Source organism: Gymnogyps californianus, chromosome 5 (genome assembly GCF_018139145.2).
Source record: "Gymnogyps californianus isolate 813 chromosome 5, ASM1813914v2, whole genome shotgun sequence".
In the NCBI taxonomy this organism is placed as follows: domain Eukaryota; kingdom Metazoa; phylum Chordata; class Aves; order Accipitriformes; family Cathartidae; genus Gymnogyps; species Gymnogyps californianus.
Genome location: NC_059475.1, coordinates 44,086,425 through 44,101,167, shown reverse-complemented (window position 1 = coordinate 44,101,167; position 14,743 = coordinate 44,086,425). Strand labels below are relative to the sequence as shown.

Sequence of the window (14,743 nt, the reverse complement as noted above, 5' to 3'; positions counted from 1 at the left end):
TTGAAAGAAGTTTTAAGATTGTTTTGTTTAAATATTTAACTTAACGACAAAGAATGAAAAATTTAACACTTGCTACTGTGTGCATACACACGTATACTTACTGCTGTCAGCCAAACATCTATTTTAAAGATTAAAGGTCTGCAAATTGGGAGCTAAATTATATTTCACTATATTTAACTGTAAAAGGTCTTGCCCAGTTATCTTGGTTTGAAAGAGTAATTAGTTGTCAGCAGACAGTTCATTGTCTTATGAAAAAAACCCCTTTTTACAAAAAAAGGCAAACCAAAACAGACAAAGTACCAGGAAGACATAGGGGAACAACTGTTAGAACTAGAGAAAAACACAATATTATCAGGAACATTTTAAAACAGTATATTACAAGCAAGTAGTTTGGATATCACCACCAAAACCCAAAGCTGATAGACTCTGTTGGAACAAAAGACAATTAATGGATAAAAAGTATTTTAATAAATACTTTCTGAAAACACTAGTAAGAGAGGAATGAGAATCATTCCCATTATAATGCCCACGTAAGCATTGCTTTCTCAAATGAGAGACCTGGAAACATCAGTCTCTTGTGCTATCTTAATGACTGTGGAAAACACAGAACTGAGCTTCCCATCAAGTGTATACAGCCTATTCAGTACGTGGGACAAGGAAGTATGGCTCATGTCAACTCTAAAAAAAGAAACACTGTGAAACAGAGAGCTGTAGGACTGCAAAAATTGTAACTGAGGTTTAAGTAAAATAAGGAGTACTAAAGGATCTTGAGACAGAAATTTTAAGGACATACACTTTTTAAACACAAAATAAGTCCTTAACAATGTACTGCACACCAGGTATCCAGCATAGTATATAAACCAGAATTATTCAGTCCTATATTTGAATAAGTTTTAAATAATTGTAGGCGTCCAACAGTACTATTAAAAAAAATTCAATTCACATATCTGTTGTACTTCATTACTTCTGTTAGAAATCTGGGCTCATGTCTAATAAGATCACTTGTTTTAAAGGCAGCAAATCTCTCTGGCCTAGTGCATTCTCTCAGTGTCTGTTGTAAAGTTCCTTAAAGGACAGTCTCATTTTTATTGCAAGAAAAAGAGAAAAAGACACTTTCCCATAAAATAGGGAAATACAGAAAAAATGTTAAGATACATTTGATTGCCAATATTTTTACAGACTTGAGGCATTTAACGTCTACATTTATCTCTCACACACAAAAAAATCACAAATCACAGAATCATAGCTGTAATTCTTTTTCCATGTCCAGCATGAAAATTATGCGTCTGCAGACATGCTAATAAAACTATTGAAGAACTAAACCCAGATTATGTAGGTTTTTTTCTCTAGCAGCTTTTTTTCTCTAGCATACATGATCTAAACACCATTTAAAAAAATAAAATCAATCTACTACTTCAGGCATTATTACGACACTTTACACGTTACATCACGTAAGATCAGCAGGCCTCTCACTCTTCTGCTTTGCCAACACTCTTCTTCAAAACAGTGCTTTGCAATTCCCAATTTGACAACAGCAGAGGTTTCTTACAGTAAATATTATTAAAAAGGCCAAAATCTCAATCTACCTTTAAAACATGAATTTATATTCATGCTATTCTCTTGATTCCAAAAGAGAAGTAAAAATATGCTAAGAGCAAAACCTAGCTACAGGACCATATGGAAAAAGATCTTGATGGACAGGGCAGGTTGCACAACTATGGGCATGGGTGCAATTTTATTCTGCTCTCCACTTCACTCCTGTGAAGACAAGACAGTGAAACAAACAGCAGCAGTGGGACTCTAGTATCATGCAGCATATAGGGCATGTACGATAAAGATGTAACACAAGTAACATAAAACGGATGGACCTCCCTATCAAGTCAACCTTGACACGATTACATTTACATCAATCTTGGTAGCATTTTGTAATTAATCTTTAATTTCATTTCCACTAAGAATGTTGATATCTGAAAGAAATGAGGCATATTCAACAGCATACTGCTTGAATCCACTTTGAAGGTATCATTCAAAGAAATGGTGATCTAATTTGAGCTTTGCACATAAATGTCTTAGTATGTTGGAAACAATGTATTAACAGAAGATGTTACAAATTATCAGTCAAAATGTATTTATTCCTAGCTGTCTAGGAAGTAAAATCTTTAATTATCCTGTTTGTGAAAGTATTATAATAATACTCTTAAATGGCAACATTGTGTATGTCTTACTAAAATTTTATACTCTACAAGACTTTGATACCTGAACTACTTTTAAAACATTAAAATAGCATTCTAAAAGCAAGCACTCTTTTTCCACAAGAACAAGATCATATGAAATTCCTGTGTAATCTTGCTGTAAAGAAAAGTTTTAAAAACAGAATTTAAAACAATGCAGCCCTTCTATTCATTTGAGCCAACATTTTTTGAATTCTGTGTCATTGGTTGTTAGCAAGGTCCAGTAAAAATAGATGTTCTTTAAAAGAACATGTGTTTTTATTGGTTCACTCCAGGGCTCTAAAATGCCAACAGCTGCAAGTAAGAAACTGGATTTCCTTCTAAAAACATATATAAAAATATTTTTTGGAGCACAGTGAAGAGAAGACATCATCCAATTCAGTACTGGCAAAAAGAAAATGTTGGATGTATCCTTTTAAGAAAGCTGAAACCTAAAGGAAGTGTTTCATTTTAAATATTACAGCTAAGAATGTCTAAATCCTGTTAGCCCAAACTTGTGAAAATTCATACTTGGGAAACCTTCAAACAAAATCCTCTTAAAGTCAGAGACAAAATATTTTGTGCAACACAGGTTGCCTAAACATCTGATCTGAGGTGTAATTATGCACTTAAATGGAAGTTCCCGTGAATTTAACACTTTATTAAAGATGGGCTGTTAATTGAGAAAACTGCTTCTTTACCTCACATACTTTAAGTACATCAAGGAATATGAGAGCAGTGTAGATGGATGTCAAAGAAGATATGCCTTGATCAGAACGCTAAAGACTTTGCTAAGGAAAGGATATTAAAGCCTCATAAATGGTAACATGTCATTTTATAAAGATTTCACACAAACAATCCACCAAGAATTAGCTTCATCGCGTGGTCTACTGCGTGCATTCAGAGTTCTGTAGCCAGAGAGGCAATACTGAAGATACCAAAAAAGCCCCCAAAACCCAACCAGAAAAAGGTTTCCTCTCTTCTTTCAAACCCTCATGTTTGTTCTCCTCTCTGAATATATTTCCCTCAAAAAGTCTCCTACCTTAGCTAGCCTCATTCAGGTGATAACGTACTTGTCAGACAGTGAAACTCTTTAAGCCTACTCCAAGTGTTCTTTGAGCAACCATCAGTGCCCAACTGTACAGTTTTCACTACAACATCATCCATTCCCAGCAACAGACACTCAATCTTCTCTTTAACCATATTTTCACAGTGCAACCCAGCTGTGCTCTTCTAAATGCACTCAGTCTTTCCAAACAAATACCCCTGTACCTAACACAGGATATATCACAAGCAGCTAAGACACAAAATGAAAAGCAAAGCAGGTAACATACCAAAAGGATAAGAAGAGATTCAGACAGGAAAGAAAGGACAGACAGCAAGTACACCTGTTCTTCCCTCCCGTCTTCTAATTTAAACCATTAGGCTACTGGTGAGCCTTTTTTAACGAGCATCAGCTAACATGATTGAGCAGAATGAGGATGTTTGTGAGATGCACTGGTTCAACCCACAGTGGGTGCTGACCCCTTTCAGTGACTACCCAGGTGGGATGGTTGAGAATGCTGAAGGGAAAATCCAGACAAACTGCAAAGAGGAGCACCTGCTGAAGAGGACACTGATGGAGAGGTCAAGAAGTGGACCAGGAGAGTATCACTGAGTAAAGTCCTTGAGGCTTGCCCAGAAAAGAGACTGTTAAAAGATAGTCCTAGTTCCAGGTACGCAAAAGGAGTAAAGATGGTTTACAATGAATTGAGTATTTCAGAAGATAGAAAAATCAATGCAGATAACCACTTAATAGTGTTTGGCCTTTACTAGAAAATGAGGTTGCATTAACATATCAAACATAACTTTAGCACTTGTATAAACAAATCATCTTTAACATGCTGTCAGCTTTTCAGCATTTTCTTCTTCAACTTGTACCTATAACATGTTAACATGGTGTTATGGTGCCTGCCATGTCTACACAGATTGACGAGTTATTTTTTGATCGTTACTTAACGTGATTCTTCAGTGAGGTGTTCTGAAAGTAAAAGGAACAGACTTTACACAAAAGTAAAGAAAAATCTGCAAGCCATTGGAGAAATAACATTAGTAGGGACGAAGATGGAATACAGCAAAGCATTAACACGAGCAGAGCAACCCCCTGCCCCCAACCATTTGGTCCCCATGCAGTTTGTTTGTATGAAGAAAACACCTATCCCCAGAGGCCTCATGCAGAAGCGTATTTAACTGTGCACTACTCAGGTCAATCAGACTGTTCACGTGCTTCCAAAGAGACATAAATGTTCTGCTGCACCGGGGTCCCTCGCTCTCATCTCACTGACCTAGACAGTAATGTCACGTGCATTACTCATTTTGTATTTCAGCACAGATTTGACCCAGAGAAAGGGTACTGTGACACTCCTTGGCTGAGGAAGCAACAGCTAAAGCTGAATATAACAGAAAACTGAACACTTCCTTACTACAAATGCAGTCTTGGTGACTATTTCATCCTGTTACATCTATATTTGCTTTTAATATTGCTATATAGCATACAATGTTTTCCATCATCTTTCATTAAAAGGAATCCAAACTAACCCCTCCTGAACTTATGGCAATATGCTAGGCAAAAAAACAGAGTCAACATATTATGCCATTTATATACTAGGAAAAAAAAGGAATTGATTTGTCTCTGTTAATACAGATATGAGGGTCAAAGTCTAATGAAACAAATGTACTAGGACTAAGATGAGGCCAAATTCTGCACAGAGTTCTTTCCTGAATTCTGAATTACATCTGTCTCATCCAATAGTACATATAAAAGGTAGTATTTTATGAAAATATATTTGTTCATCTAGAGTCCTTGTCAAAACCTGCAATGCTTATAATCTTAAGAAGCAGCACTGGCATAAACACACAAGACTCCACTGATGAGATTGCTGAAAAAAGGGACAGTATGTAGATGGAGGTACCGCAACGTGCTTGCCCTGTTCTTGTACTCTTCCTGAAGCCTAGACTATCGGCTGAGTGGAGTCAGGGTCGTGAGGTAGGTGGATCTTTGGTCTGATCTGATCCCATCCAGTCAGTCTTATGTTGTCTCTGTAGTTTAATAATAGATCTTGTACATAACCACAGCCTCCCACAAATAGCTTCATTCTGTCGTTAAATTGAAGGTAACGTATTTTTATTCAAGTCAGACAAAAATCAAGAGTGCTTAGTCACTTACCATGGGTCAGCTGGTGCATAATTACTTGATTGCATATCAGGGCCTTCAGTTTAAACAGTGAGTACTCTGTCATATCCTGTGGACTTTTATGCATGAAGACCTTGCTGAACTGGGATCTCAATTAATGAAGTAGTGAGAAATAACAATAACCTAGTTCCTACTGAATAGCTTGGGAAAATGGTTTATGTCCTCCAAATTATGGGAAAGTAGGAGTCCATCTGAATGGCAGATGAACTACTTTCCAACATGCATTTTTTCCTTTATGCATTTTAAACAAAATGCTCATCAGCAAAGTAATCTTGAAGGAAAATGCACAAATAGCATTAAAAGATGAGCTTATGGGATACCAAGATCCTGCTACTACAAAGCATTATACTTTCAGAAGTTATAAATTGCAGATACATTTTGAAATCAGTTAACACATATTCACTGCAATGAACAACTGACGTACAAATAATTATTCTAGACACCAAACATGAAAAAGATGAAGAAACATGGCTACTTTTTCACTTGTTATATTTTTTAAGTCATCACCTGTGGAAATATGAATACCATCAACAGCCACGTGAAGCAAACAAAATCAATTCAACTAATTCTTCTCTTAGTTTATTATTTTGTTTGCCTTTTCTTACTTCGTTCATAATGATCTGCACTTCAGAGTAGCTCCCAGCTCAAAGATGCCGAATGGAATGCAAGTGTTCTCAGTTCGACAGCCCTTCTCTCCCCCTCCCCTCAATATTTTTTTTTTGAACAGTCTGCCCCTTGTCCCAAATTCATCACGATTTCTGGAGAGGCAAACATCTTGCGCTACTTGGATGCTGCACAACTCTTTCCTTTGCAGACAAAAATAATACCAAAGTCATCCAGTCAAAACACAAACCAACCTTTGGTGTCACTGTGAATTATGTACTTTGAACTGCAGATGTTTGGAAGCACTTATATTTATATAAATAGATTTTATCCTTTTTCTTCTAAAATAATAGTTTTAAGAGAAATAAAGAAATAAATGAGTTTCTACATAATAATCACTAAAAGGATTTTTCCATTAAATTATAATTTTGAATTAAGGCTTTCTAACATCTGAAAGAAAAGACTTTTCTTCAAAGTTCTGGCAAACCATCAACAAATGTGTTTAAATGATTATTTATACAATGCCCAGCAGCTTAGAACTACTGGGATTTCAAGAAAGAGAAGTGCTTTTGTAGAGCTTAGGCCTCAGAAACATATGCATCTTTAAAAATTTATATTCTATTAATAAGAGAAACACTTAAACGTAAAAATCTTTTTTGGCAGCAGTGCAATGGTGTCTTGCTCCATCAGAAGCCACAAAAAGAAATGCATCAAAACACAAATGAAACATTTTTGTCTTCCTTGTCACTATGAGCCAGTTGGAACCTGCAGCATTAAGGCAGATAATATGCTGTATACATGACTTGGTTTCCTCCTACCATTCGTTTCCCTTTCTATTTCTGAACACTTCAAAACGCAGCAAAACAAGCTTTCATTTATTTTCATTTGAACAGTTAAAAGAACTGTAAGTGCACAGAAAGACATTCAGAAAATTCAGACGAATAAGTTTAACTGTTTCCACTCTTCATGTTAACAATCCTTACATGTGCAGCTATTCAACAGCACTGAGCAGCCCTATGCTACTCACCCACCCAACTCCATTCTCTCTATATTCTTACACTTCCTTTCAGTGATGACATTTCAAAGATCAAGACAAGCTTGATCTACTTCTCAAAGAGCTCAGCACACACAGACTTTCCTAATCAATGGCACTCATTATAAAAAATGTGCAAGGAGAAGAAGAGAAAGGAAAACGTGATGTTCTCGAGCTATATGTGATTCACAGGTCATTCAAGCAGGCTTCCTGTGCTGGCTGTGCCACTGGACTACCACGGCTCTGCTAACAGGGGGTTGCTGACAGACTCCTGATCTGCAGGAGGAAACTTAACAGCAGGAGCTGCTGAAGCCACGTAACTGGGTCACCGTCAGTTTCCTGTATCCATTGCATATAAATTACCAATCTTACCTCACTTCTGATCCATTCTTTAGAGTTGTTTCTAATCAGAACATAAACCCAGTAACCTGGAGTCAAACATTTATTCGTGAGGCTGTACTGGGTCTAAAATTAAGCAAAAATGCATTCAACTAACCTAAGAGTGTTTTTTTTCCTAATTGCCTGTCATATATAAATAAGTGACTTCCGTTTTACATGGAAGTCACATTATTAACTCAATTTTTTAATTTCATGCCTGTAAGTCTAATAAATAATGTATAAACTAAGCATGTAAGCTGATGAGTAGTACGCAAGGTTAGTATGCTTGCTCACACACACGGCCCACTGCAGAGCTGTGGAAACACTAGAAACTGGCACAGTACAATGAACTTCATATACTTTGCATGTCAGTGTGTTATATTCAAAAGCAAAGGAAATTATCAATACTCCCAAATAATTAGGCAAATGGAAAATACTAATTAGAATTTTATCATAGGAGGGAAAGATCATTCAAGAGTCAAGATTCTCTTTTAAAAGCAATGACAAAAAGAATTTTAAAAAGTAAATCTTTATTAGCTAAATTCTAAATCATTGAATAAAGGTCTGTAAGTACAATAATACTTAGACTAGGATCAGTTTTACTTTCAATGCATGGTAGCAATTCTAGCATACAGATTCAAGAGATGATTTCAGAATAGAAACTTCTGCATAGATAATAATTCAGAGTAACTAACCTCAACATCTTTAAAAACATTTAAAGAATAAAATTACACAACACCAAAGAGGTCTTGAAATAAATTTGCCATTAAAGCACGGCATGTATTAGTATACAACTTACAAGAGAACCAGGACTGAAATAAACCTACTGACTACCCGAAATAATTTCTACCTTGGCTGAGTAGTAGGTAGTACTGCAAGAAAGGTCCCAAAGAAGCCAGTCAGAGCAGCTGAATATTAAAACACTTTTCTGATCTTCCTTTCCTTATGGTCTTAGTATCCATTTTCCAGGTCAATGCAACTCCCATATACTCATTTACACACTATTTTGCAAGGCAGCTTTGGTCATTCTAAACTCCAGTGCTAACTACTGTGCGATTCGTTAGCACACTGAGCTGTAATATTATGAAACAGGCTACTGCAGTCACAATACTTAGTAAATGCAGATAACCTAATATACCACTGATTTTTTGTCTTCACTTAGATAGGGACAGATTCCTCAGTAGCCAGCCACCTCGTCATCACATGGGCTCAAAAAACAATCACATTTTATTCCTGCAGATCTGTAGATCCTACACACATTCTTTCTAACATGGAAATACAATCACAGAATTACGGAATGGTTGAGGTTGGAAGGGACCTCTGGAGGTTACCCTTCCCAATCCTCCTGCTCAAGCAGGGCCACCTAAAGCCAGTTGCCCAGGACCGCGTCTAGATGGTTTTTGAATCTCTCTAATGAGGGAGACTACAAAAGGACTGTAAAAGACTACGTATTCCTAATAAAAGGAAGGAACACAAATTTCAGAAAGCCAAGAACTTTATTTTTTACTAGCTATGTTACTTTTTTGTTTTATTTCTCCTCCTTCATTGCTGAAAGGAGGAAACACAAGTCCTCCCTCTCCAGTTTCTCTAGTCTCTCCCTCCTTCAAATGTAGCATCTTTCCTCCTTTCTTTTGCACAGCAGAATGTACACATACTCTAATTCTCAATTCTCATCTTGGCCTCTGTGAGGTCCATTCCACTGCACTGTCTCATTTTTGTCTACATTTTTGCTTCATCTTGTTCCCACAAATATTCTCTTTATTATGCGATTCTTCTCAATAACTCTTCTTTAATTATACAAATGTTTGGTGATGTTATAACTCTTGATAAACATTGACTAATCACTTTTTCCAACACTTAAATGAAGTTAGTAAATAGGACTTTCTTGTTTTATGGAATGAGAAATTAGCACAGAAAGTTTAAGAAGCTTAATCAACCAACAAGATCATGTCAGAACTGGGATTACTACACCCCAAACCTTTGCTTTACTGACTCAACCAAATGATACGGAGCTATTGCTTCCTGTGGCCACGTGTTTTGCTGGCTCCTCAGAAGAGTAGTCAGTTCCATTACAACCAGATGGCCCGTGGCCAAGAGACAGCTTGTCAAACATCTGACACAACACACCATGACAGATAGCTGACAATTGCTTTTGTTTAAAGCCTTTCCCCCACCCCCAGTTAATAATCTGCAGTGTTGGTACTCAAAAAAAATATATAGTAGAATTGAGGTAGTGAAGGTGTGAAAGGTGTATGAAAAGGAGAAATTTTAGAAAGAAACATTCATAGCCTGATCTTCCAACTAGATCTAGAAATCAGGAATCTGATTCTCAGATATATGCAAGGCACTCAGCTGCTGACAGAGGTACGTTTCTAGAAAGTGTAACCTTGTTTAATTGAACGTAACCAATATTAGTTGACAAGAAAACAAAATTTGGTAAACAATCTGTCACTCTAATGAGCTGGTTTTCAAATAATCTTCAATGGATTTTCTTAAAATCCATATGCAAACAAGACTATTGCCTAAATGTTAAGTTGGCATTTACTGCACAAAAGAACAGGAATACTTCTGGTCCATTATTAAATATCATCACATTATTTGAGAAAACAGTATCATGGATCACTGTATAGATGCCACAGTTTTTTAATCTCTTTATTCAGATACTGTAATCATGGGATTGCAGGTGTTCCTCGTAGTACACACTATCTGTTTGTCCTGATAAATACCGTACTCTCAATTGAGCCATCAGTTGCTTGTGGCAGTTATTCAATTTTTTGTTGTGTAATGTGTTCTCCCGAAACTTCTTTAATGTGTAATAAAAGCTACTTTAAACCAAAGACTATAACAAACTAAAACAGCTAACTAGGTAGGTGAAAGCAGAAAGCTCTGCAGATATGTCAGGGACGAGAAACACTTTTTGAATAAATGACCTGAATCAGTAGTATTTGCTCTTTCTCCATGGAAGCAACATGCTTTTTTAGGAAACTTTGATACTAAAGATCACATCTGAAAGCAATATTAATATCAGTGTTTTAACAGTCTGAGAATAAGTGTGAAAATGGAGTAACTAATTATAAATCTTCAAATGTTATTGTGAAACCAGTTTCTTTCTCACCAATACAGAGATCTAGGTAACAGCAAATATATAAAATCTATATTTCAGACATCTTTTCAAATTTGCTCATATGCACTGAAAAGTGGAATAAAAATATTTTTAAAAAATCAAGAAATTAATCAGCTTTGCACAAGCTTAAAATGAATCATACATAGAAGACAAAGACACCCCACAAAGAAATGTTTAAGAAAGTTAACAAAAGCTCTGCAAAACTAAAACAAAACCACACATTTAGAAATTATGTATTGCTCAGCTTCAGTAATACTGAGAAATGTCTGTATGATTTTGGTACATGAATAAGACTTCAAATATTAAGTAGTGGTTGAATCTGAAGATTTTACCTCCGTAACAAAATTTAGTTTTAGCTTCACTGAAGTGTTTTGCAGGGATTGATGTGACTAGCTACCCAAATAGATGCACGCTTCTCAAGAGGATTGACCTAAAAGCTTTCAGATATGTTACTGAAAAGCAGAAATGCTTAAACCCAAAATCAGCTGCCTTTGACACGTGCAATTACCAACATTGCCCTCATCCAACTCAAAGCTTCCTCGCAATTCCATCCCTCGTGTAGAGCGTAGGACACCCTAAGCAGAAAAAAATTAAGAAAAACACAAAGATAGAAGAATGTTATGACAACTTCTGAAAGCAAAGTGATGGACCTGCCTGCCAAAACAAACAAAACGGGTAAAATGCATGACTACTGCTGAGAAGTGTCTGGCTACCATAGAAGACAACACACACAACATAAAGAGAACACGTAACAAGACTCACAGCTGCTGGCTAGCCCTGCAGTAGAAAGCACGCTGATATGACCGTTAAGCACAAGGGATTAACAAGGATTTTGCTGTTTCTTCTGTGAGGCTGGCACTGGATGCTTTCATTTTCACAGTGAGATTTTCAAGACTAGTTTTGCAGACGAGATTCAGTTAAAGTCCTAATATTTTGATTGTGAACGGGACCTCAAGCAATGAGGCTGAAAAAATGCTTGCAGATTGAGAAAGAATACTTCGTCTCAAAGCTACAGAAGATGAAGGAGGTAAACTCACAGAGAGGGCTGGTGTTCACTCCTGTTCTGAACAGAACCCAGCAGAGCTCTTTCAGGCAAAAAAGAGTGAAATCTATTGTTTCCTAATGTTGCTGGGATCTGTAATACAATCTCTGTCTGAGGTATGAAATTCCTCATCATGATTACAACATGCTTGGAAGGAAATCTTACCTGTTGGTGACAGGTCATCTAATGAGACAAGTAGGAGCAAAGCGTTCATAGCCATTCTTCTGACACGGAGCTTTACTCTGTTTTTTGGGTTTTATCTAAACTTTGGTAGTACTTCTGCAGATAGCAGAGAAAGGTGTTGCAGCTAATTAAGAAATAAGCAACTCAGCTTAACTGAAAGATGACCAGTAACTGCAGCAGAACTTTGGTTAATATACTTAGATTTACACATTTATAGCTGCTAATTCATTAACTAGAGGTAATGTTAAAACTCCCTTCTCTCTCAAAAGATAATTATCAATTCTATGCCATCAACAATATAATGTATACATTCAGAAGCATTATTGCCGATTATCCTGCATCAGTACATTACACTAAAGAAATATCCTGTAGTTAGCCACTTGTTGTATTCTGTATTTCTGATAACAGCTCCAGAATTGCAAAAAGTTGTCATACTTTTATGATTTAATACTGTTCTTCATCCACAGTTAATTTTTTTTTGTTATAGCTAAAAGTATGATACTTTTTACACAATCACAGCTTCTTAAGGGCCTTTAAGTATTTCTACATATTTGAATTGTGTCATTTAAAAAAGTATTTTCAATGCAAAAGTAAACTATAAATCAGAATATGATATTTTGTGCTGACTTTGTATATACTTACAGCATACTCAACAATAAATACTTTAAAAACACTACTGAAAAGAATGACAACAAAACATTAACATCAGAAAGCATTAACAAGTTCCCTGACAACAGCATCTTACAATTACATGTAGACCACACGCAACAGGAAAGCCTGTCCTTCATTTGCAATAGAGGGTAATGGAAGCTAAATTTTTCTTGTTCTCAAGCAACTCAGCTTGAAAAATAATTAACAGTGAATAAACAGAACAAGGAAAGGAGGGTAAATCCTAGATACTCACCATCTGAAGCACGAAAGAGTAAAGCCATACAACAAACAAATGTAGGCATACTTGGTGAACGAGACATAGATAAGTTAATGCCACTGTGAAATCTTTCTTTCATAAAGAGAATATTGATAGATTTTCTTGTTCCACTTTTTTTGCCAGGGCCACTACACACTTTAGACCAGAATATGTAAAATAACTTCATCAAGCCTGAGGACTTCCAGAAACTGATTAATGGCTTTACAACCAAAAAAAAGGTCACAATGTCCAGACCAAAGCAAGAGGGAAAATTGCTGTTGTGGTAATCGTTATCTGTTCATTTAAAAACAATTAAAAATCCAGGAAGAAATTGAAGTAACAAAAATCTTTATTAAGTCCTACATTTTAGTCACAATCATCTACCGTTCTGTTGAAAATGAGTAATCAGCTTATCATCATTACCATAATTTTTCCTTACATCCTCTGTTACTGCCAGACCTAAACTTCTTTACTCACCACCTCTCTTTACCGCTTAAGACACATGTTGAATCATAAGGATGACTGTGGAAGGTATTGCAATGCTAGAAGATAGGTCAATATTTCACTTTAGGGACTCTGGCGAAAAACAAATGAAGTCAACAAAAAGCAGCTCTATTCATTCTTCTTAGCTCCATGTCCCACAGTAGTTGACATTAGTCAACTACTGATGTCGCGGTAGTGGCACGATCAGCAATATAGTTTGGCTGCTATCCTTTGAAGAGATCTCCACTGCCCAATTAAATCCAAGCTTTACATTCTGTATGTCATTTTATTTGTGATCTATGCTACTACTTCGAAACCTATTTCTCCTTGAAGAAACCAAGTTAATTTATGTCTTGTGGATAGGTCCAAAATCTTCACCAGAAAAGTCTGCATACAAAGTAGTCTAATAATTTTCAAAGTAAAAAGGCTGAATACAAACGTACTGGAATACTTTCTCCAAGAACACTGATAGCTTTTACTTCCCTTTAGCTACTTCTTTTATTTTTTTAATATATCTGATTCTCCTTCTTGAAGTCATCTCATTTTTATCCTTAATTTCATGTAATACACTAGCAGAGCTTTAATGTAACTAATTTTTAAAATATTTTCTTGGATTAAATGGATTTTTTCCATTTCTATACTTATAAATAATGAAGCTTTGAACTTTTATCTAAAGTTCTCGATGACTCACAAATTTTCATTGAAGAAACACAATTTGCATGCTACTTTGCACTGGGGGTGCAATTTGTAATTTCTCTCAACAGTCTCTACTTCTTATGCTTTGTTTTGCACCATGGAGCGCTATCTGAGAACATGAACTGGATTCCTTTTTTGATTAAAGCCAACTCAAAGATGCACTCCAGGAATGCACCCAGTGCATTCTGACACAAATGAGTATTCAGTTCATAGGACTTGACTACAGCCAGTCCAAAGTAAAAAACCAATCAACCAACCAACCAACAAAACCAAAAGCAAAAAAATGCAACACTCCCCCCCCCCGAAACATGTTAATGTGGATGTCAGATGCTGAGAACTATTTCATACTCCAGATCCATTCCTATTTGTTCAGACTCCTTGCTAGTAGAGACATAATCAACCACAAATTTGCAACTGTGAACATTCAAGAAGCAGCAAGTGGGTAAAAGCAAGGAGGGAAATTAACACACAGGTCAGACATATTAACCTTTTCAGACTCCAAATTAAATATAAATATGAAACACAAAAATTTTGTTTGTCACCTATCAAAAGAATTTTTATGAAAACTCATTTGGGTATCCAAAATAAAAAAGTATTTTTGCAGAAAGATTTCTTGGCAAGTTGCCTAAGAAAACCAACTTTTAATACGAAACACACAGATAGATTTTTTTTTTCATTTCTAAGAAAATCAGAGACATTTTATCCAATAGGTAATCAAACTGAAATCTGATTCAACACTCAGTACCTAACTTGAAACTGTGAAGTGTTAGGTACCGTGGAAAATTTACTTTAGGTACCTCTACAATAGTTATGGTACCTATAGAACTCATTGCATGCACAGTGATTCAGTCT

At 36.0% G+C, this 14,743-nt stretch overlaps 1 protein-coding gene across 1 annotated transcript in view; it reads right to left on the bottom strand.

Moving 5' to 3' along the window:
* The window catches only part of MIPOL1 (mirror-image polydactyly 1), a 165,151-nt gene that overhangs the window by 98,944 nt on the left and 51,464 nt on the right, over positions 1–14,743 (bottom strand). The gene's annotated exons all lie outside the window — the stretch shown is intronic.